Below are 21,347 nucleotides of genomic sequence, written 5' to 3' on the forward strand. Positions count from 1 at the left end.
GGGTAACCAGGCTCACTAATAAAGGTCAAGCCACTTGGCTGCCAGAATGGCCTGCTTCAGCACAGACCAGAAAGGCATTGTGATAAGCGTATCCCCGGTATAGTCAGGGGTTAATGGGAGTCGTCCCCGTCCCCCCAGTATACGGCCAGAACCATGGACCCGGTACTTGTGGTTCGGACTGTCTCCAACCAGCCATAATGTTGTGAGAGTGAAATTATGTCTAAGTCCAGCTTTGGTACATTAGAAGCAACTCTGAAACTTAACCTAAGCGTTTTTCGAAGCTACTTTTTGGCTAACTTCTTATAGGAAGGTCTAGGAGCTCTGAAAATGAACGTGCGCGTCTTTCACTCTTCCCGAGGGACTTAGAAGAATTTTGTGATATTTTTTATTAAAATGGTGTATAAGGGTATATATATAAATATATTTTATGCACTGTATATGAGCTGGCGATTTCTAAGTCTGTGGTTCCGAGAGGGGGTAACCAGGCTCACTAATAAAGGTCAAGCCACTTGGCTGCCAGAATGCCCTGCTTCAGCACAGACCAGAAAGGCATTGTGATAAGCGTATCCCCGGTATAGTCAGGGGTTAATGGGAGTCGTCCCCGTCCCCCAAGTATACGGCCAGAACCATGGACCCGGTACTTGTGGTTCGGACTGTCTCCAACCAGCCATAATGTTGTGAGAGTGAAATTATGTCTAAGTCCAGCTTTGGTACATTAGAAGCAACTCTGAAACTTAACCTAAGCGTTTTTCGAAGCTACTTTTTGGCTAACTTCTTATAGGAAGGTCTAGGAGCTTTGAAAATGAACGTGCGCGTCTTTCACTCTTCCCGAGGGACTTAGAAGAATTTTGTGATATTTTTTATTAAAATGGTGTATAAGGGTATATATATAAATATATTTTATGCACTGTATATGAGCTGGCGATTTCTAAGTCTGTGGTTCCGAGAGGGGGTAACCAGGCTCACTAATAAAGGTCAAGCCACTTGGCTGCCAGAATGCCCTGCTTCAGCACAGACCAGAAAGGCATTGTGATAAGCGTATCCCCGGTATAGTCAGGGGTTAATGGGAGTCGTCCCCGTCCCCCCAGTATACGGCCAGAACCATGGACCCGGTACTTGTGGTTCGGACTGTCTCCAACCAGCCATAATGTTGTGAGAGTGAAATTATGTCTAAGTCCAGCTTTGGTACATTAGAAGCAACTCTGAAACTTAACCTAAGCGTTTTTCGAAGCTACTTTTTGGCTAACTTCTTATAGGAAGGTCTAGGAGCTCTGAAAATGAACGTGCGCGTCTTTCACTCTTCCCGAGGGACTTAGAAGAATTTTGTGATATTTTTTATTAAAATGGTGTATAAGGGTATATATATAAATATATTTTATGCACTGTATATGAGCTGGCGATTTCTAAGTCTGTGGTTCCGAGAGGGGGTAACCAGGCTCACTAATAAAGGTCAAGCCACTTGGCTTCCAGAATGCCCTGCTTCAGCACAGACCAGAAAGGCATTGTGATAAGCGTATCCCCGGTATAGTCAGGGGTTAATGGGAGTCGTCCCCGCCCCCCCAGTATACGGCCAGAACCATGGACCCGGTACTTGTGGTTCGGACTGTCTCCAACCAGCCATAATGTTGTGAGAGTGAAATTATGTCTAAGTCCAGCTTTGGTACATTAGAAGCAACTCTGAAACTTAACCTAAGCGTTTTTCGAAGCTACTTTTTGGCTAACTTCTTATAGGAAGGTCTAGGAGCTCTGAAAATGAACGTGCGCGTCTTTCACTCTTCCCGAGGGACTTAGAAGAATTTTGTGATATTTTTTATTAAAATGGTGTATAAGGGTATATATATAAATATATTTTATGCACTGTATATGAGCTGGCGATTTCTAAGTCTGTGGTTCCGAGAGGGGGTAACCAGGCTCACTAATAAAGGTCAAGCCACTTGGCTGCCAGAATGCCCTGCTTCAGCACAGACCAGAAAGGCATTGTGATAAGCGTATCCCCGGTATAGTCAGGGGTTAATGGGAGTCGTCCCCGTCCCCCCAGTATACGGCCAGAACCATGGACCCGGTACTTGTGGTTCGGACTGTCTCCAACCAGCCATAATGTTGTGAGAGTGAAATTATGTCTAAGTCCAGCTTTGGTACATTAGAAGCAACTCTGAAACTTAACCTAAGCGTTTTTCGAAGCTACTTTTTGGCTAACTTCTTATAGGAAGGTCTAGGAGCTCTGAAAATGAACGTGCGCGTCTTTCACTCTTCCCGAGGGACTTAGAAGAATTTTGTGATATTTTTTATTAAAATGGTGTATAAGGGTATATATATAAATATATTTTATGCACTGTATATGAGCTGGCGATTTCTAAGTCTGTGGTTCCGAGAGGGGGTAACCAGGCTCACTAATAAAGGTCAAGCCACTTGGCTTCCAGAATGCCCTGCTTCAGCACAGACCAGAAAGGCATTGTGATAAGCGTATCCCCGGTATAGTCAGGGGTTAATGGGAGTCGTCCCCGCCCCCCCAGTATACGGCCAGAACCATGGACCCGGTACTTGTGGTTCGGACTGTCTCCAACCAGCCATAATGTTGTGAGAGTGAAATTATGTCTAAGTCCAGCTTTGGTACATTAGAAGCAACTCTGAAACTTAACCTAAGCGTTTTTCGAAGCTACTTTTTGGCTAACTTCTTATAGGAAGGTCTAGGAGCTCTGAAAATGAACGTGCGCGTCTTTCACTCTTCCCGAGGGACTTAGAAGAATTTTGTGATATTTTTTATTAAAATGGTGTATAAGGGTATATATATAAATATATTTTATGCACTGTATATGAGCTGGCGATTTCTAAGTCTGTGGTTCCGAGAGGGGGTAACCAGGCTCACTAATAAAGGTCAAGCCACTTGGCTGCCAGAATGCCCTGCTTCAGCACAGACCAGAAAGGCATTGTGATAAGCGTATCCCCGGTATAGTCAGGGGTTAATGGGAGTCGTCCCCGTCCCCCCAGTATACGGCCAGAACCATGGACCCAGTACTTGTGGTTCGGACTGTCTCCAACCAGCCATAATGTTGTGAGAGTGAAATTATGTCTAAGTCCAGCTTTGGTACATTAGAAGCAACTCTGAAACTTAACCTAAGCGTTTTTCGAAGCTACTTTTTGGCTAACTTCTTATAGGTAGGTCTAGGAGCTCTGAAAATGAACGTGCGCGTCTTTCACTCTTCCAGAGGGACTTAGAAGAATTTTGTGATATTTTTTATTAAAATGGTGTATAAGGTTATATATATAAATATATTTTATGCACTGTATATGAGCTGGCGATTTCTAAGTCTGTGGTTCCGAGAGGGGTTAACCAGGCTCACTAATAAAGGTCAAGCCACTTGGCTGCCAGAATGCCCTGCTTCAGCACAGACCAGAAAGGCATTGTGATAAGCGTATCCCCGGTATAGTCAGGGGTTAATGGGAGTCGTCCCCGTCCCCCCAGTATACGGCCAGAACCATGGACCCGGTACTTGTGGTTCGGACTGTCTCCAACCAGCCATAATGTTGTGAGAGTGAAATTATGTCTAAGTCCAGCTTTGGTACATTAGAAGCAACTCTGAAACTTAACCTAAGCGTTTTTCGAAGCTACTTTTTGGCTAACTTCTTATAGGAAGGTCTAGGAGCTCTGAAAATGAACGTGCGCGTCTTTCACTCTTCCCGAGGGACTTAGAAGAATTTTGTGATATTTTTTATTAAAATGGTGTATAAGGGTATATATATAAATATATTTTATGCACTGTATATGAGCTGGCGATTTCTAAGTCTGTGGTTCCGAGAGGGGGTAACCAGGCTCACTAATAAAGGTCAAGCCACTTGGCTTCCAGAATGCCCTGCTTCAGCACAGACCAGAAAGGCATTGTGATAAGCGTATCCCCGGTATAGTCAGGGGTTAATGGGAGTCGTCCCCGCCCCCCCAGTATACGGCCAGAACCATGGACCCGGTACTTGTGGTTCGGACTGTCTCCAACCAGCCATAATGTTGTGAGAGTGAAATTATGTCTAAGTCCAGCTTTGGTACATTAGAAGCAACTCTGAAACTTAACCTAAGCGTTTTTCGAAGCTACTTTTTGGCTAACTTCTTATAGGAAGGTCTAGGAGCTCTGAAAATGAACGTGCGCGTCTTTCACTCTTCCCGAGGGACTTAGAAGAATTTTGTGATATTTTTTATTAAAATGGTGTATAAGGGTATATATATAAATATATTTTATGCACTGTATATGAGCTGGCGATTTCTAAGTCTGTGGTTCCGAGAGGGGGTAACCAGGCTCACTAATAAAGGTCAAGCCACTTGGCTGCCAGAATGCCCTGCTTCAGCACAGACCAGAAAGGCATTGTGATAAGCGTATCCCCGGTATAGTCAGGGGTTAATGGGAGTCGTCCCCGTCCCCCCAGTATACGGCCAGAACCATGGACCCGGTACTTGTGGTTCGGACTGTCTCCAACCAGCCATAATGTTGTGAGAGTGAAATTATGTCTAAGTCCAGCTTTGGTACATTAGAAGCAACTCTGAAACTTAACCTAAGCGTTTTTCGAAGCTACTTTTTGGCTAACTTCTTATAGGAAGGTCTAGGAGCTCTGAAAATGAACGTGCGCGTCTTTCACTCTTCCCGAGGGACTTAGAAGAATTTTGTGATATTTTTTATTAAAATGGTGTATAAGGGTATATATATAAATATATTTTATGCACTGTATATGAGCTGGCGATTTCTAAGTCTGTGGTTCCGAGAGGGGGTAACCAGGCTCACTAATAAAGGTCAAGCCACTTGGCTTCCAGAATGCCCTGCTTCAGCACAGACCAGAAAGGCATTGTGATAAGCGTATCCCCGGTATAGTCAGGGGTTAATGGGAGTCGTCCCCGCCCCCCCAGTATACGGCCAGAACCATGGACCCGGTACTTGTGGTTCGGACTGTCTCCAACCAGCCATAATGTTGTGAGAGTGAAATTATGTCTAAGTCCAGCTTTGGTACATTAGAAGCAACTCTGAAACTTAACCTAAGCGTTTTTCGAAGCTACTTTTTGGCTAACTTCTTATAGGAAGGTCTAGGAGCTCTGAAAATGAACGTGCGCGTCTTTCACTCTTCCCGAGGGACTTAGAAGAATTTTGTGATATTTTTTATTAAAATGGTGTATAAGGGTATATATATAAATATATTTTATGCACTGTATATGAGCTGGCGATTTCTAAGTCTGTGGTTCCGAGAGGGGGTAACCAGGCTCACTAATAAAGGTCAAGCCACTTGGCTGCCAGAATGCCCTGCTTCAGCACAGACCAGAAAGGCATTGTGATAAGCGTATCCCCGGTATAGTCAGGGGTTAATGGGAGTCGTCCCCGTCCCCCCAGTATACGGCCAGAACCATGGACCCAGTACTTGTGGTTCGGACTGTCTCCAACCAGCCATAATGTTGTGAGAGTGAAATTATGTCTAAGTCCAGCTTTGGTACATTAGAAGCAACTCTGAAACTTAACCTAAGCGTTTTTCGAAGCTACTTTTTGGCTAACTTCTTATAGGTAGGTCTAGGAGCTCTGAAAATGAACGTGCGCGTCTTTCACTCTTCCAGAGGGACTTAGAAGAATTTTGTGATATTTTTTATTAAAATGGTGTATAAGGTTATATATATAAATATATTTTATGCACTGTATATGAGCTGGCGATTTCTAAGTCTGTGGTTCCGAGAGGGGTTAACCAGGCTCACTAATAAAGGTCAAGCCACTTGGCTGCCAGAATGCCCTGCTTCAGCACAGACCAGAAAGGCATTGTGATAAGCGTATCCCCGGTATAGTCAGGGGTTAATGGGAGTCGTCCCCGTCCCCCCAGTATACGGCCAGAACCATGGACCCGGTACTTGTGGTTCGGACTGTCTCCAACCAGCCATAATGTTGTGAGAGTGAAATTATGTCTAAGTCCAGCTTTGGTACATTAGAAGCAACTCTGAAACTTAACCTAAGCGTTTTTCGAAGCTACTTTTTGGCTAACTTCTTATAGGAAGGTCTAGGAGCTCTGAAAATGAACGTGCGCGTCTTTCACTCTTCCCGAGGGACTTAGAAGAATTTTGTGATATTTTTTATTAAAATGGTGTATAAGGGTATATATATAAATATATTTTATGCACTGTATATGAGCTGGCGATTTCTAAGTCTGTGGTTCCGAGAGGGGGTAACCAGGCTCACTAATAAAGGTCAAGCCACTTGGCTTCCAGAATGCCCTGCTTCAGCACAGACCAGAAAGGCATTGTGATAAGCGTATCCCCGGTATAGTCAGGGGTTAATGGGAGTCGTCCCCGCCCCCCCAGTATACGGCCAGAACCATGGACCCGGTACTTGTGGTTCGGACTGTCTCCAACCAGCCATAATGTTGTGAGAGTGAAATTATGTCTAAGTCCAGCTTTGGTACATTAGAAGCAACTCTGAAACTTAACCTAAGCGTTTTTCGAAGCTACTTTTTGGCTAACTTCTTATAGGAAGGTCTAGGAGCTCTGAAAATGAACGTGCGCGTCTTTCACTCTTCCCGAGGGACTTAGAAGAATTTTGTGATATTTTTTATTAAAATGGTGTATAAGGGTATATATATAAATATATTTTATGCACTGTATATGAGCTGGCGATTTCTAAGTCTGTGGTTCCGAGAGGGGGTAACCAGGCTCACTAATAAAGGTCAAGCCACTTGGCTGCCAGAATGCCCTGCTTCAGCACAGACCAGAAAGGCATTGTGATAAGCGTATCCCCGGTATAGTCAGGGGTTAATGGGAGTCGTCCCCGTCCCCCCAGTATACGGCCAGAACCATGGACCCAGTACTTGTGGTTCGGACTGTCTCCAACCAGCCATAATGTTGTGAGAGTGAAATTATGTCTAAGTCCAGCTTTGGTACATTAGAAGCAACTCTGAAACTTAACCTAAGCGTTTTTCGAAGCTACTTTTTGGCTAACTTCTTATAGGTAGGTCTAGGAGCTCTGAAAATGAACGTGCGCGTCTTTCACTCTTCCAGAGGGACTTAGAAGAATTTTGTGATATTTTTTATTAAAATGGTGTATAAGGTTATATATATAAATATATTTTATGCACTGTATATGAGCTGGCGATTTCTAAGTCTGTGGTTCCGAGAGGGGTTAACCAGGCTCACTAATAAAGGTCAAGCCACTTGGCTGCCAGAATGCCCTGCTTCAGCACAGACCAGAAAGGCATTGTGATAAGCGTATCCCCGGTATAGTCAGGGGTTAATGGGAGTCGTCCCCGTCCCCCCAGTATACGGCCAGAACCATGGACCCGGTACTTGTGGTTCGGACTGTCTCCAACCAGCCATAATGTTGTGAGAGTGAAATTATGTCTAAGTCCAGCTTTGGTACATTAGAAGCAACTCTGAAACTTAACCTAAGCGTTTTTCGAAGCTACTTTTTGGCTAACTTCTTATAGGAAGGTCTAGGAGCTCTGAAAATGAACGTGCGCGTCTTTCACTCTTCCCGAGGGACTTAGAAGAATTTTGTGATATTTTTTATTAAAATGGTGTATAAGGGTATATATATAAATATATTTTATGCACTGTATATGAGCTGGCGATTTCTAAGTCTGTGGTTCCGAGAGGGGGTAACCAGGCTCACTAATAAAGGTCAAGCCACTTGGCTTCCAGAATGCCCTGCTTCAGCACAGACCAGAAAGGCATTGTGATAAGCGTATCCCCGGTATAGTCAGGGGTTAATGGGAGTCGTCCCCGCCCCCCCAGTATACGGCCAGAACCATGGACCCGGTACTTGTGGTTCGGACTGTCTCCAACCAGCCATAATGTTGTGAGAGTGAAATTATGTCTAAGTCCAGCTTTGGTACATTAGAAGCAACTCTGAAACTTAACCTAAGCGTTTTTCGAAGCTACTTTTTGGCTAACTTCTTATAGGTAGGTCTAGGAGCTCTGAAAATGAACGTGCGCGTCTTTCACTCTTCCAGAGGGACTTAGAAGAATTTTGTGATATTTTTTATTAAAATGGTGTATAAGGTTATATATATAAATATATTTTATGCACTGTATATGAGCTGGCGATTTCTAAGTCTGTGGTTCCGAGAGGGGTTAACCAGGCTCACTAATAAAGGTCAAGCCACTTGGCTGCCAGAATGCCCTGCTTCAGCACAGACCAGAAAGGCATTGTGATAAGCGTATCCCCGGTATAGTCAGGGGTTAATGGGAGTCGTCCCCGTCCCCCCAGTATACGGCCAGAACCATGGACCCGGTACTTGTGGTTCTGACTGTCTCCAACCAGCCATAATGTTGTGAGAGTGAAATTATGTCTAAGTCCAGCTTTGGTACATTAGAAGCAACTCTGAAACTTAACCTAAGCGTTTTTCGAAGCTACTTTTTGGCTAACTTCTTATAGGAAGGTCTAGGAGCTCTGAAAATGAACGTGCGCGTCTTTCACTCTTCCCGAGGGACTTAGAAGAATTTTGTGATATTTTTTATTAAAATGGTGTATAAGGGTATATATATAAATATATTTTATGCACTGTATATGAGCTGGCGATTTCTAAGTCTGTGGTTCCGAGAGGGGGTAACCAGGCTCACTAATAAAGGTCAAGCCACTTGGCTTCCAGAATGCCCTGCTTCAGCACAGACCAGAAAGGCATTGTGATAAGCGTATCCCCGGTATAGTCAGGGGTTAATGGGAGTCGTCCCCGCCCCCCCAGTATACGGCCAGAACCATGGACCCGGTACTTGTGGTTCGGACTGTCTCCAACCAGCCATAATGTTGTGAGAGTGAAATTATGTCTAAGTCCAGCTTTGGTACATTAGAAGCAACTCTGAAACTTAACCTAAGCGTTTTTCGAAGCTACTTTTTGGCTAACTTCTTATAGGAAGGTCTAGGAGCTCTGAAAATGAACGTGCGCGTCTTTCACTCTTCCCGAGGGACTTAGAAGAATTTTGTGATATTTTTTATTAAAATGGTGTATAAGGGTATATATATAAATATATTTTATGCACTGTATATGAGCTGGCGATTTCTAAGTCTGTGGTTCCGAGAGGGGGTAACCAGGCTCACTAATAAAGGTCAAGCCACTTGGCTGCCAGAATGCCCTGCTTCAGCACAGACCAGAAAGGCATTGTGATAAGCGTATCCCCGGTATAGTCAGGGGTTAATGGGAGTCGTCCCCGCCCCCCCAGTATACGGCCAGAACCATGGACCCAGTACTTGTGGTTCGGACTGTCTCCAACCAGCCATAATGTTGTGAGAGTGAAATTATGTCTAAGTCCAGCTTTGGTACATTAGAAGCAACTCTGAAACTTAACCTAAGCGTTTTTCGAAGCTACTTTTTGGCTAACTTCTTATAGGTAGGTCTAGGAGCTCTGAAAATGAACGTGCGCGTCTTTCACTCTTCCAGAGGGACTTAGAAGAATTTTGTGATATTTTTTATTAAAATGGTGTATAAGGTTATATATATAAATATATTTTATGCACTGTATATGAGCTGGCGATTTCTAAGTCTGTGGTTCCGAGAGGGGTTAACCAGGCTCACTAATAAAGGTCAAGCCACTTGGCTGCCAGAATGCCCTGCTTCAGCACAGACCAGAAAGGCATTGTGATAAGCGTATCCCCGGTATAGTCAGGGGTTAATGGGAGTCGTCCCCGTCCCCCCAGTATACGGCCAGAACCATGGACCCGGTACTTGTGGTTCGGACTGTCTCCAACCAGCCATAATGTTGTGAGAGTGAAATTATGTCTAAGTCCAGCTTTGGTACATTAGAAGCAACTCTGAAACTTAACCTAAGCGTTTTTCGAAGCTACTTTTTGGCTAACTTCTTATAGGAAGGTCTAGGAGCTCTGAAAATGAACGTGCGCGTCTTTCACTCTTCCCGAGGGACTTAGAAGAATTTTGTGATATTTTTTATTAAAATGGTGTATAAGGGTATATATATAAATATATTTTATGCACTGTATATGAGCTGGCGATTTCTAAGTCTGTGGTTCCGAGAGGGGGTAACCAGGCTCACTAATAAAGGTCAAGCCACTTGGCTTCCAGAATGCCCTGCTTCAGCACAGACCAGAAAGGCATTGTGATAAGCGTATCCCCGGTATAGTCAGGGGTTAATGGGAGTCGTCCCCGCCCCCCCAGTATACGGCCAGAACCATGGACCCGGTACTTGTGGTTCGGACTGTCTCCAACCAGCCATAATGTTGTGAGAGTGAAATTATGTCTAAGTCCAGCTTTGGTACATTAGAAGCAACTCTGAAACTTAACCTAAGCGTTTTTCGAAGCTACTTTTTGGCTAACTTCTTATAGGAAGGTCTAGGAGCTCTGAAAATGAACGTGCGCGTCTTTCACTCTTCCCGAGGGACTTAGAAGAATTTTGTGATATTTTTTATTAAAATGGTGTATAAGGGTATATATATAAATATATTTTATGCACTGTATATGAGCTGGCGATTTCTAAGTCTGTGGTTCCGAGAGGGGGTAACCAGGCTCACTAATAAAGGTCAAGCCACTTGGCTGCCAGAATGCCCTGCTTCAGCACAGACCAGAAAGGCATTGTGATAAGCGTATCCCCGGTATAGTCAGGGGTTAATGGGAGTCGTCCCCGTCCCCCCAGTATACGGCCAGAACCATGGACCCAGTACTTGTGGTTCGGACTGTCTCCAACCAGCCATAATGTTGTGAGAGTGAAATTATGTCTAAGTCCAGCTTTGGTACATTAGAAGCAACTCTGAAACTTAACCTAAGCGTTTTTCGAAGCTACTTTTTGGCTAACTTCTTATAGGTAGGTCTAGGAGCTCTGAAAATGAACGTGCGCGTCTTTCACTCTTCCAGAGGGACTTAGAAGAATTTTGTGATATTTTTTATTAAAATGGTGTATAAGGTTATATATATAAATATATTTTATGCACTGTATATGAGCTGGCGATTTCTAAGTCTGTGGTTCCGAGAGGGGTTAACCAGGCTCACTAATAAAGGTCAAGCCACTTGGCTGCCAGAATGCCCTGCTTCAGCACAGACCAGAAAGGCATTGTGATAAGCGTATCCCCGGTATAGTCAGGGGTTAATGGGAGTCGTCCCCGTCCCCCCAGTATACGGCCAGAACCATGGACCCGGTACTTGTGGTTCGGACTGTCTCCAACCAGCCATAATGTTGTGAGAGTGAAATTATGTCTAAGTCCAGCTTTGGTACATTAGAAGCAACTCTGAAACTTAACCTAAGCGTTTTTCGAAGCTACTTTTTGGCTAACTTCTTATAGGAAGGTCTAGGAGCTCTGAAAATGAACGTGCGCGTCTTTCACTCTTCCCGAGGGACTTAGAAGAATTTTGTGATATTTTTTATTAAAATGGTGTATAAGGGTATATATATAAATATATTTTATGCACTGTATATGAGCTGGCGATTTCTAAGTCTGTGGTTCCGAGAGGGGGTAACCAGGCTCACTAATAAAGGTCAAGCCACTTGGCTTCCAGAATGCCCTGCTTCAGCACAGACCAGAAAGGCATTGTGATAAGCGTATCCCCGGTATAGTCAGGGGTTAATGGGAGTCGTCCCCGCCCCCCCAGTATACGGCCAGAACCATGGACCCGGTACTTGTGGTTCGGACTGTCTCCAACCAGCCATAATGTTGTGAGAGTGAAATTATGTCTAAGTCCAGCTTTGGTACATTAGAAGCAACTCTGAAACTTAACCTAAGCGTTTTTCGAAGCTACTTTTTGGCTAACTTCTTATAGGAAGGTCTAGGAGCTCTGAAAATGAACGTGCGCGTCTTTCACTCTTCCCGAGGGACTTAGAAGAATTTTGTGATATTTTTTATTAAAATGGTGTATAAGGGTATATATATAAATATATTTTATGCACTGTATATGAGCTGGCGATTTCTAAGTCTGTGGTTCCGAGAGGGGGTAACCAGGCTCACTAATAAAGGTCAAGCCACTTGGCTGCCAGAATGCCCTGCTTCAGCACAGACCAGAAAGGCATTGTGATAAGCGTATCCCCGGTATAGTCAGGGGTTAATGGGAGTCGTCCCCGTCCCCCCAGTATACGGCCAGAACCATGGACCCAGTACTTGTGGTTCGGACTGTCTCCAACCAGCCATAATGTTGTGAGAGTGAAATTATGTCTAAGTCCAGCTTTGGTACATTAGAAGCAACTCTGAAACTTAACCTAAGCGTTTTTCGAAGCTACTTTTTGGCTAACTTCTTATAGGAAGGTCTAGGAGCTCTGAAAATGAACGTGCGCGTCTTTCACTCTTCCAGAGGGACTTAGAAGAATTTTGTGATATTTTTTATTAAAATGGTGTATAAGGTTATATATATAAATATATTTTATGCACTGTATATGAGCTGGCGATTTCTAAGTCTGTGGTTCCGAGAGGGGGTAACCAGGCTCACTAATAAAGGTCAAGCCACTTGGCTGCCAGAATGCCCTGCTTCAGCACAGACCAGAAAGGCATTGTGATAAGCGTATCCCCGGTATAGTCAGGGGTTAATGGGAGTCGTCCCCGTCCCCCCAGTATACGGCCAGAACCATGGACCCGGTACTTGTGGTTCGGACTGTCTCCAACCAGCCATAATGTTGTGAGAGTGAAATTATGTCTAAGTCCAGCTTTGGTACATTAGAAGCAACTCTGAAACTTAACCTAAGCGTTTTTCGAAGCTACTTTTTGGCTAACTTCTTATAGGAAGGTCTAGGAGCTCTGAAAATGAACGTGCGCGTCTTTCACTCTTCCCGAGGGACTTAGAAGAATTTTGTGATATTTTTTATTAAAATGGTGTATAAGGGTATATATATAAATATATTTTATGCACTGTATATGAGCTGGCGATTTCTAAGTCTGTGGTTCCGAGAGGGGGTAACCAGGCGCACTAATAAAGGTCAAGCCACTTGGCTGCCAGAATGCCCTGCTTCAGCACAGACCAGAAAGGCATTGTGATAAGCGTATCCCCGGTATAGTCAGGGGTTAATGGGAGTCGTCCCCGTCCCCCCAGTATACGGCCAGAACCATGGACCCAGTACTTGTGGTTCGGACTGTCTCCAACCAGCCATAATGTTGTGAGAGTAAAATTATGTCTAAGTCCAGCTTTGGTACATTAGAAGCAACTCTGAAACTTAACCTAAGCGTTTTTCGAAGCTACTTTTTGGCTAACTTCTTATAGGAAGGTCTAGGAGCTCTGAAAATGAACGTGCGCGTCTTTCACTCTTCCCGAGGGACTTAGAAGAATTTTGTGATATTTTTTATTAAAATGGTGTATAAGGGTATATATATAAATATATTTTATGCACTGTATATGAGCTGGCGATTTCTAAGTCTGTGGTTCCGAGAGGGGGTAACCAGGCTCACTAATAAAGGTCAAGCCACTTGGCTGCCAGAATGCCCTGCTTCAGCACAGACCAGAAAGGCATTGTGATAAGCGTATCCCCGGTATAGTCAGGGGTTAATGGGAGTCGTCCCCGTCCCCCCAGTATACGGCCAGAACCATGGACCCAGTACTTGTGGTTCGGACTGTCTCCAACCAGCCATAATGTTGTGAGAGTAAAATTATGTCTAAGTCCAGCTTTGGTACATTAGAAGCAACTCTGAAACTTAACCTAAGCGTTTTTCGAAGCTACTTTTTGGCTAACTTCTTATAGGAAGGTCTAGGAGCTCTGAAAATGAACGTGCGCGTCTTTCACTCTTCCCGAGGGACTTAGAAGAATTTTGTGATATTTTTTATTAAAATGGTGTATAAGGTTATATATATAAATATATTTTATGCACTGTATATGAGCTGGCGATTTCTAAGTCTGTGGTTCCGAGAGGGGGTAACCAGGCTCACTAATAAAGGTCAAGCCACTTGGCTGCCAGAATGCCCTGCTTCAGCACAGACCAGAAAGGCATTGTGATAAGCGTATCCCCGGTATAGTCAGGGGTTAATGGGAGTCGTCCCCGTCCCCCCAGTATACGGCCAGAACCATGGACCCGGTACTTGTGGTTCGGACTGTCTCCAACCAGCCATAATGTTGTGAGAGTGAAATTATGTCTAAGTCCAGCTTTGGTACATTAGAAGCAACTCTGAAACTTAACCTAAGCGTTTTTCGAAGCTACTTTTTGGGTAACTTCTTATAGGAAGGTCTAGGAGCTCTGAAAATGAACGTGCGCGTCTTTCACTCTTCCAGAGGGACTTAGAAGAATTTTGTGATATTTTTTATTAAAATGGTGTATAAGGTTATATATATAAATATATTTTATGCACTGTATATGAGCTGGCGATTTCTAAGTCTGTGGTTCCGAGAGGGGGTAACCAGGCTCACTAATAAAGGTCAAGCCACTTGGCTGCCAGAATGCCCTGCTTCAGCACAGACCAGAAAGGCATTGTGATAAGCGTATCCCCGGTATAGTCAGGGGTTAATGGGAGTCGTCCCCGTCCCCCCAGTATACGGCCAGAACCATGGACCCGGTACTTGTGGTTCGGACTGTCTCCAACCAGCCATAATGTTGTGAGAGTGAAATTATGTCTAAGTTCAGCTTTGGTACATTAGAAGCAACTCTGAAACTTAACCTAAGCGTTTTTCGAAGCTACTTTTTGGCTAACTTCTTATAGGAAGGTCTAGGAGCTCTGAAAATGAACGTGCGCGTCTTTCACTCTTCCCGAGGGACTTAGAAGAATTTTGTGATATTTTTTATTAAAATGGTGTATAAGGGTATATATATAAATATATTTTATGCACTGTATATGAGCTGGCGATTTCTAAGTCTGTGGTTCCGAGAGGGGGTAACCAGGCTCACTAATAAAGGTCAAGCCACTTGGCTGCCAGAATGCCCTGCTTCAGCACAGACCAGAAAGGCATTGTGATAAGCGTATCCCCGGTATAGTCAGGGGTTAATGGGAGTCGTCCCCGTCCCCCCAGTATACGGCCAGAACCATGGACCCGGTACTTGTGGTTCGGACTGTCTCCAACCAGCCATAATGTTGTGAGAGTGAAATTATGTCTAAGTCCAGCTTTGGTACATTAGAAGCAACTCTGAAACTTAACCTAAGCGTTTTTCGAAGCTACTTTTTGGCTAACTTCTTATAGGAAGGTCTAGGAGCTCTGAAAATGAACGTGCGCGTCTTTCACTCTTCCAGAGGGACTTAGAAGAATTTTGTGATATTTTTTATTAAAATGGTGTATAAGGTTATATATATAAATATATTTTATGCACTGTATATGAGCTGGCGATTTCTAAGTCTGTGGTTCCGAGAGGGGGTAACCAGGCTCACTAATAAAGGTCAAGCCACTTGGCTGCCAGAATGCCCTGCTTCAGCACAGACCAGAAAGGCATTGTGATAAGCGTATCCCCGGTATAGTCAGGGGTTAATGGGAGTCGTCCCCGTCCCCCCAGTATACGGCCAGAACCATGGACCCGGTACTTGTGGTTCGGACTGTCTCCAACCAGCCATAATGTTGTGAGAGTGAAATTATGTCTAAGTCCAGCTTTGGTACATTAGAAGCAACTCTGAAACTTAACCTAAGCGTTTTTCGAAGCTACTTTTTGGCTAACTTCTTATAGGAAGGTCTAGGAGCTCTGAAAATGAACGTGCGCGTCTTTCACTCTTCCCGAGGGACTTAGAAGAATTTTGTGATATTTTTTATTAAAATGGTGTATAAGGGTATATATATAAATATATTTTATGCACTGTATATGAGCTGGCGATTTCTAAGTCTGTGGTTCCGAGAGGGGGTAACCAGGCTCACTAATAAAGGTCAAGCCACTTGGCTGCCAGAATGCCCTGCTTCAGCACAGACCAGAAAGGCATTGTGATAAGCGTATCCCCGGTATAGTCAGGGGTTAATGGGAGTCGTCCCCGTCCCCCCAGTATACGGCCAGAACCATGGACCCGGTACTTGTGGTTCGGACTGTCTCCAACCAGCCATAATGTTGTGAGAGTGAAATTATGTCTAAGTCCAGCTTTGGTACATTAGAAGCAACTCTGAAACTTAACCTAAGCGTTTTTCGAAGCTACTTTTTGGCTAACTTCTTATAGGAAGGTCTAGGAGCTCTGAAAATGAACGTGCGCGTCTTTTACTCTTCCCGAGGGACTTAGAAGAATTTTGTGATATTTTTTATTAAAATGGTGTATAAGGGTATATATATAAATATATTTTATGCACTGTATATGAGCTGGCGATTTCTAAGTCTGTGGTTCCGAGAGGGGGTAACCAGGCTCACTAATAAAGGTCAAGCCACTTGGCTGCCAGAATGCCCTGCTTCAGCACAGACCAGAAAGGCATTGTGATAAGCGTATCCCCGGTATAGTCAGGGGTTAATGGGAGTCGTCCCCGTCCCCCCAGTATACGGCCAGAACCATGGACCCGGTACTTGTGGTTCGGACTGTCTCCAACCAGCCATAATGTTGTGAGAGTGAAATTATGTCTAAGTCCAGCTTTGGTACATTAGAAGCAACTCTGAAACTTAACCTAAGCGTTTTTCGAAGCTACTTTTTGGCTAACTTCTTATAGGAAGGTCTAGGAGCTCTGAAAATGAACGTGCGCGTCTTTCACTCTTCCCGAGGGACTTAGAAGAATTTTGTGATATTTTTTATTAAAATGGTGTATAAGGGTATATATATAAATATATTTTATGCACTGTATATGAGCTGGCGATTTCTAAGTCTGTGGTTCCGAGAGGGGGTAACCAGGCTCACTAATAAAGGTCAAGCCACTTGGCTGCCAGAATGCCCTGCTTCAGCACAGACCAGAAAGGCATTGTGATAAGCGTATCCCCGGTATAGTCAGGGGTTAATGGGAGTCGTCCCCGTCCCCCCAGTATACGGCCAGAACCATGGACCCGGTACTTGTGGTTCGGACTGTCTCCAACCAGCCATAATGTTGTGAGAGTGAAATTATGTCTAAGTCCAGCTTTGGTACATTAGAAGCAACTCTGAAACTTAACCTAAGCGTTTTTCGAAGCTACTTTTTGGCTAACTTCTTATAGGAAGGTCTAGGAGCTCTGAAAATGAACGTGCGCGTCTTTCACTCTTCCCGAGGGACTTAGAAGAATTTTGTGATATTTTTTATTAAAATGGTGTATAAGGGTATATATATAAATATATTTTATGCACTGTATATGAGCTGGCGATTTCTAAGTCTGTGGTTCCGAGAGGGGGTAACCAGGCTCACTAATAAAGGTCAAGCCACTTGGCTTCCAGAATGCCCTGCTTCAGCACAGACCAGAAAGGCATTGTGATAAGCGTATCCCCGGTATAGTCAGGGGTTAATGGGAGTCGTCCCCGCCCCCCCAGTATACGGCCAGAACCATGGACCCGGTACTTGTGGTTCGGACTGTCTCCAACCAGCCATAATGTTGTGAGAGTGAAATTATGTCTAAGTCCAGCTTTGGTACATTAGAAGCAACTCTGAAACTTAACCTAAGCGTTTTTCGAAGCTACTTTTTGGCTAACTTCTTATAGGAAGGTCTAGGAGCTCTGAAAATGAACGTGCGCGTCTTTCACTCTTCCCGAGGGACTTAGAAGAATTTTGTGATATTTTTTATTAAAATGGTGTATAAGGGTATATATATAAATATATTTTATGCACTGTATATGAGCTGGCGATTTCTAAGTCTGTGGTTCCGAGAGGGGGTAACCAGGCTCACTAATAAAGGTCAAGCCACTTGGCTGCCAGAATGCCCTGCTTCAGCACAGACCAGAAAGGCATTGTGATAAGCGTATCCCCGGTATAGTCAGGGGTTAATGGGAGTCGTCCCCGTCCCCCAGTATACGGCCAGAACCATGGACCCAGTACTTGTGGTTCGGACTGTCTCCAACCAGCCATAATGTTGTGAGAGTGAAATTATGTCTAAGTCCAGCTTTGGTACATTAGAAGCAACTCTGAAACTTAACCTAAGCGTTTTTCGAAGCTACTTTTTGGCTAACTTCTTATAGGAAGGTCTAGGAGCTCTGAAAATGAACGTGCGCGTCTTTCACTCTTCCAGAGGGACTTAGAAGAATTTTGTGATATTTTTTATTAAAATGGTGTATAAGGTTATATATATAAATATATTTTATGCACTGTATATGAGCTGGCGATTTCTAAGTCTGTGGTTCCGAGAGGGGGTAACCAGGCTCACTAATAAAGGTCAAGCCACTTGGCTGCCAGAATGCCCTGCTTCAGCACAGACCAGAAAGGCATTGTGATAAGCGTATCCCCGGTATAGTCAGGGGTTAATGGGAGTCGTCCCCGTCCCCCCAGTATACGGCCAGAACCATGGACCTGGTACTTGTGGTTCGGACTGTCTCCAACCAGCCATAATGTTGTGAGAGTGAAATTATGTCTAAGTCCAGCTTTGGTACATTAGAAGCAACTCTGAAACTTAACCTAAGCGTTTTTCGAAGCTACTTTTTGGCTAACTTCTTATAGGAAGGTCTAGGAGCTCTGAAAATGAACGTGCGCGTCTTTCACTCTTCCCGAGGGACTTAGAAGAATTTTGTGATATTTTTTATTAAAATGGTGTATAAGGGTATATATATAAATATATTTTATGCACTGTATATGAGCTGGCGATTTCTAAGTCTGTGGTTCCGAGAGGGGGTAACCAGGCTCACTAATAAAGGTCAAGCCACTTGGCTGCCAGAATGCCCTGCTTCAGCACAGACCAGAAAGGCATTGTGATAAGCGTATCCCCGGTATAGTCAGGGGTTAATGGGAGTCGTCCCCGTCCCCCCAGTATACGGCCAGAACCATGGACCCAGTACTTGTGGTTCGGACTGTCTCCAACCAGCCATAATGTTGTGAGAGTAAAATTATGTCTAAGTCCAGCTTTGGTACATTAGAAGCAACTCTGAAACTTAACCTAAGCGTTTTTCGAAGCTACTTTTTGGCTAACTTCTTATAGGAAGGTCTAGGAGCTCTGAAAATGAACGTGCGCGTCTTTCACTCTTCCCGAGGGACTTAGAAGAATTTTGTGATATTTTTTATTAAAATGGTGTATAAGGGTATATATATAAATATATTTTATGCACTGTATATGAGCTGGCGATTTCTAAGTCTGTGGTTCCGAGAGGGGGTAACCAGGCTCACTAATAAAGGTCAAGCCACTTGGCTGCCAGAATGCCCTGCTTCAGCACAGACCAGAAAGGCATTGTGATAAGCGTATCCCCGGTATAGTCAGGGGTTAATGGGAGTCGTCCCCGTCCCCCCAGTATACGGCCAGAACCATGGACCCAGTACTTGTGGTTCGGACTGTCTCCAACCAGCCATAATGTTGTGAGAGTAAAATTATGTCTAAGTCCAGCTTTGGTACATTAGAAGCAACTCTGAAACTTAACCTAAGCGTTTTTCGAAGCTACTTTTTGGCTAACTTCTTATAGGAAGGTCTAGGAGCTCTGAAAATGAACGTGCGCGTCTTTCACTCTTCCCGAGGGACTTAGAAGAATTTTGTGATATTTTTTATTAAAATGGTGTATAAGGGTATATATATAAATATATTTTATGCACTGTATATGAGCTGGCGATTTCTAAGTCTGTGGTTCCGAGAGGGGGTAACCAGGCTCACTAATAAAGGTCAAGCCACTTGGCTGCCAGAATGCCCTGCTTCAGCACAGACCAGAAAGGCATTGTGATAAGCGTATCCCCGGTATAGTCAGGGGTTAATGGGAGTCGTCCCCGTCCCCCCAGTATACGGCCAGAACCATGGACCCGGTACTTGTGGTTCGGACTGTCTCCAACCAGCCATAATGTTGTGAGAGTGAAATTATGTCTAAGTCCAGCTTTGGTACATTAGAAGCAACTCTGAAACTTAACCTAAGCGTTTTTCGAAGCTACTTTTTGGGTAACTTCTTATAGGAAGGTCTAGGAGCTCTGAAAATGAACGTGCGCGTCTTTCACTCTTCCAGAGGGACTTAGAAGAATTTTGTGATATTTTTTATTAAAATGGTGTATAAGGTTATATATATAAATATATTTTATGCACTGTATATGAGCTGGCGATTTCTAAGTCTGTGGTTCCGAGAGGGGGTAACCAGGCTCACTAATAAAGGTCAAGCCACTTGGCTGCCAGAATGCCCTGCTTCAGCACAGACCAGAAAGGCATTGTGATAAGCGTATCCCCGGTATAGTCAGGGGTTAATGGGAGTCGTCCCCGTCCCCCCAGTATACGGCCAGAACCATGGACCCGGTACTTGTGGTTCGGACTGTCTCCAACCAGCCATAATGTTGTGAGAGTGAAATTATGTCTAAGTTCAGCTTTGGTACATTAGAAGCAACTCTGAAACTTAACCTAAGCGTTTTTCGAAGCTACTTTTTGGCTAACTTCTTATAGGAAGGTCTAGGAGCTCTGAAAATGAACGTGCGCGTCTTTCACTCTTCCCGAGGGACTTAGAAGAATTTTGTGATATTTTTTATTAAAATGGTGTATAAGGGTATATATATAAATATATTTTATGCACTGTATATGAGCTGGCGATTTCTAAGTCTGTGGTTCCGAGAGGGGGTAACCAGGCTCACTAATAAAGGTCAAGCCACTTGGCTGCCAGAATGCCCTGCTTCAGCACAGACCAGAAAGGCATTGTGATAAGCGTATCCCCGGTATAGTCAGGGGTTAATGGGAGTCGTCCCCGTCCCCCCAGTATACGGCCAGAACCATGGACCCGGTACTTGTGGTTCGGACTGTCTCCAACCAGCCATAATGTTGTGAGAGTGAAATTATGTCTAAGTCCAGCTTTGGTACATTAGAAGCAACTCTGAAACTTAACCTAAGCGTTTTTCGAAGCTACTTTTTGGCTAACTTCTTATAGGAAGGTCTAGGAGCTCTGAAAATGAACGTGCGCGTCTTTCACTCTTCCAGAGGGACTTAGAAGAATTTTGTGATATTTTTTATTAAAATGGTGTATAAGGTTATATATATAAATATATTTTATGCACTGTATATGAGCTGGCGATTTCTAAGTCTGTGGTTCCGAGAGGGGGTAACCAGGCTCACTAATAAAGGTCAAGCCACTTGGCTGCCAGAATGCCCTGCTTCAGCACAGACCAGAAAGGCATTGTGATAAGCGTATCCCCGGTATAGTCAGGGGTTAATGGGAGTCGTCCCCGTCCCCCCAGTATACGGCCAGAACCATGGACCCGGTACTTGTGGTTCGGACTGTCTCCAACCAGCCATAATGTTGTGAGAGTGAAATTATGTCTAAGTCCAGCTTTGGTACATTAGAAGCAACTCTGAAACTTAACCTAAGCGTTTTTCGAAGCTACTTTTTGGCTAACTTCTTATAGGAAGGTCTAGGAGCTCTGAAAATGAACGTGCGCGTCTTTCACTCTTCCCGAGGGACTTAGAAGAATTTTGTGATATTTTTTATTAAAATGGTGTATAAGGGTATATATATAAATATATTTTATGCACTGTATATGAGCTGGC

Source organism: Ascaphus truei, chromosome 5, assembly GCF_040206685.1.
Source record: "Ascaphus truei isolate aAscTru1 chromosome 5, aAscTru1.hap1, whole genome shotgun sequence".
NCBI classification, from domain to species: domain Eukaryota; kingdom Metazoa; phylum Chordata; class Amphibia; order Anura; family Ascaphidae; genus Ascaphus; species Ascaphus truei.